Source organism: Galeopterus variegatus, unplaced genomic scaffold, assembly GCF_000696425.1.
Source record: "Galeopterus variegatus unplaced genomic scaffold, G_variegatus-3.0.2 Scaffold8597, whole genome shotgun sequence".
Taxonomy (NCBI): Eukaryota; Metazoa; Chordata; class Mammalia; order Dermoptera; family Cynocephalidae; genus Galeopterus; species Galeopterus variegatus.
This window is the reverse complement of record NW_007734708.1, coordinates 59663-63814: the sequence shown is the minus strand read 5'-3', so window position 1 is coordinate 63814 and position 4152 is coordinate 59663.

The window sequence follows — 4152 nt, the reverse complement described above, 5'->3', positions numbered from 1 at the left end:
GGCCTGTCCTTTTCCAAGAACCCACATGGCCTGATTCTTGTTTTCTGCCATAACTCACTTGTAAGCTCTAGGTTCAACTCGTACTGGTATCCATAGGACTGGGCCCAGGGTCTTGGGTGAATTGAACATTTGTTAAATAAACAACTCCCCAAAATGAAAGTGGTTAAATTAAGATTAATTTCTGTGACTTTTCTGTGGGGATATTGCCTTCTTATTTGAAGGAATATGCCTTCTTGTCTTACTTTAGAAAAATGGGGAGTGTGGTTGCCAGCCCCCAAGATGGTCCCCAGTGATCCCTGCCTTTTGGTAGTCACACCCTGGTGTAGACCCCTCCCACCTGGTACCAAGATTGGTCTGTGTGACCAACAGATGGCAGAAATGATAGTATATCTCTTCTGAGATTATATTATAAAACACTGCAACAACAACAACAACAACAAAAAAGCCAACAGCCAGCAAAAAATTACAGCTCACCAGCAACCTCACGAATAAGCTTAGAAGCAGATTCGCCAACCCTGGTAGAGCCTTAAGATGACAGTAGCCTTGGCCAGCAGCTTGATTGCAACCTCATGAGAGATTCTAAGCCAGAACCACCCAGCCAAGCCACTCCTGGATATGTGACTTTCAAATATTGTATAAGAATATAAATGTGTGTTGTTTTAAGTTATGAATTGTGGAGGTGATTTGTTACACAGCAATAGTAACTAATGCATGGAGGCAGTAAAACATAGCAGCTTTAGAATTCAACCTAAGTTTGAATCCCAGTACTACATGTTATTAACTATACCTTGAACAAATTCTTGAACTTCTCTGAGCCTCAGTTTCCACATCTGTAAAATGGTGTTGATCATACCTATTTCAGACAGCAGAGCTGAGTGACAGGTGCTGCCCCCGTGGCAGGATACCCAGCTCTCTTTGCGCTTGTGGGCAGGTGTGATAAGAGGGGGTCCCCTGGGCTCCAACCAGTGCCAGACAGGGCATGCAACCCTAGACCATGTCATCCCATTTTGGTAGGGCTGCCTGGATTGCCAGTGCCATGTTGCATTTAAAGATTTGTCTATGGTCTGGAGAGCTTCCAGCAATTCCTAAACCATAAACATTTTCACAGGAAGGTACAGAACAAAATGCCAGAGTTTGTTTCCATGATTAGGCCCCACTGCCTGGTTTTCATTAGGCCTAATCTGATTTCTTTCCAATTCTGAGTAAAGGAATCGGTACTTACTTTCATTTATTCAATAAACATGCTATGTGCCAGCTTTCATTTTAAGCCTGTTGTGCTTATTGATTTATTTACTTCCCGTTACAGTCCTATGATACACACACACACACACACACACACACACACACACACAAATATACACACACACGTACTGTACTATTCTTTTTCCCATTTTACACATGGAAAAACTGAGACTAGAGAGGTTAAGTAACTTGCCCAAGGTCACACAGCTAAGTAGTAACAAAGCCCAGATTCAAACTTGGGCAGTCTGGCTCCAGAGTCTGTGCTGTTAATCACCAAGCTATACATGTCTCCTTGTTATCCCATGGCTGAAAACTTGTTTCTTCTGGATGTCTGACTGCCTTCTTCAGGGGGCAAGAACAAGCTAAGAGTGCTGCTCCTGGGCAATTAATGCATTGGTGGCAAGAGACAATATGATGAGTGGAAGGAGTAACTTGGGCTTTGAAAAAAGACTCGGGTTCAGTTCCTGGCTCTTGTGTGCTGCTGGCAAGTGGCTTCACCTCTCTGAACCTCAGTTTCCTTATCTGTAAAATGGGAACAATAATAAAAAAATACCTTTTGACCATTAGGGGGAGCTCAAGGATGACATATCCAAAAGGAAGGAGGCTTGTTTATGTGGAGGCTCCATTCTAGCCACTGGCAGCACTAAAGGGCAGAGCTTTCTTGAGTTCTGGGAAGGGTTTGCACAAGGGTGACCAACCAACCTAGTTTTCCCAGGAATGAGGGATTTCCTGGAAAGCAAGCCTTTCAGGATTAACACTGGAACAATTCTGGGCAAACCAGGCAGTCGGTCACCCTGTTTTGAACCTGGAGAGGAAAACCATCTTTTTGGAGCACTTGTCCTGTTTTCTCCAGTGGGGAGGTGTGAAGAGAGGAATATGGGCATAGAATTTTTTTAATAGAAAATGATTAAGGGCAGCCACCTTAGTTTTTTTTTTTTTTTCTTTTTTGGTAATAGCTTTATGGAGATATAATTCACATTCACATACTGTACAATTGACCCATCTAAAGTGCACAATTCAACGGATTTTGGTATGTTTACAGAGTTGTCTAACCATCACCACAGTCAGCTCTGGGGCATGTTCATCACTCCCCCAAGAAACACCATATCCTTTGGCTATTAACACTGTCCCCCCCAACTCTCCCCATCACCCCCAGCCCTAGGCAACCACTAACCTACTGTCTGTCTCTATAGATTTGCTGATTCTGGATATTTCATATAAGTGAAATCATTTGATATGTGATCTTTTGTACTCGTTTCTTTCACTTAGCATAATGTTTTCAAGATTCATCCATGTTGTAGCATGTATCAGTACTCCATTGCTTTTTTTGCTAAATGATGGTTCATGGTATGCATATGCCATATTTTGTTTGTCCCTTCATCAGTTAACAGACATTGGGTTTGTATTAGTCCGTTTTGTGTTGCTATAACAGAAATACCTGAGACTGGGTAATTTATAAAGAACAAAGGTTTATTTGGCTCACGGTTCTGGCACAGCTGCATCTGGTGTGGTCCTCAGGCTGCTTCTACTCATGGTGGAAAGCAGCAGGCAGCCAGTGGGTACGAGCAGATCACATGGTGAGAGGAGGCAAGCGTGTGCACACGTGAGAAAAAGAGAGAGAGAGAGAGAGAGAGAGAGAAAGGTGCCAGGGTCTTTTAAACAACCAGCTCTCTGGGAGCTAATAGAGTGAGAACTCACTCATTAATTCCCCCACCTAGGGAGAGCATTAATCCATTCACGAGGGATCTGCCCCCATGACACAAACTGCCACATTGGAGATCAGATTTCCGTGAGTTCTGGGAGGACAATACATACAAGTTCCATCAGGGTTGTTTCCACCTTCTGGCTATTATGAAGAATGCTGCTATGAACAATCATGTTCAAAGTTTTGGTGTGAACATATGTTTCATTTCTCTTGGGTACATAACCAGGATTGGAATTGCTGTGTCATATGGTAACTCTATGTTTAACTTTTTGAGGAACTGCCAAACTGTTTTCCAAAGAGTATGTACCATTTCACATTCCCATCAGCAATGTGTGAGGGTTCCAGTTTCTCCACATCCTCACCAACACTTGGTATTATCTGTCTTTTTGATTACAGCCATCCTAGTGGGTGTGAAGTGGTATCTCACCGTGAGCAGTCTTATGTTGAAGCTGCATTTGCACAGCAGGCACATTTTGCCACTTAGACTGCTTCTGTTCATTTGAGTTAACTGATAGAGGTTATGGGAGCTCACACACCCATTCTCCTCTTTGGTTCCACCACTAAGTCCTGGCTGCTTTTATCCCAGGAATGCCTGTAGGACGAGGATTAGGTCAAAGGGCATGTGGTCCCTTAGGGAGAGCCACCCCCCCAATTTCCCTGGCTTTCCTTTCCCTCACCTCCATCTCATGGACTGAGATAAGGGTGAGTTGTAGGGGGAAGAGGCTGCTTAGTCTTTTTGGTATTATGCCCTCTGCTCTAGATCAATGAGCAGCTTTGAAGAGGCCTGATCAGCTCACCAGGTGTCTTAATCCATTTGGGCTGATATAACAAACTAACCATAAACTGGGTGGTTTATCAGCAACAGAAATTCATAGCTCACAGTTCTGGAGGCTGGGAAGCCCAAGATCAAGACATCAGCAGATTCGGTTTCTGGTGAGGCTATTTCCTGGTTCATAGATGGTGCCTTCTTGCTGTGTCCTCACATGATAAAAGGTGGAGAGAGAGCTCCCTGGGGCCTCTTTTATAGGAGCACTAATCTCATTCATGAAGGCTCCACCCTCATGACCTAATCACCCTCCAAAGGCCTCACTTCCAAATACCATCACTTTGGGGATTAGGATTTCAACATGTGGGGCTGGCTGGTTAGCTCAGTTGGTTAGGGCACAGCCTTATAACCCCAAGGTCATGGGTTCAGGTCCCCATAC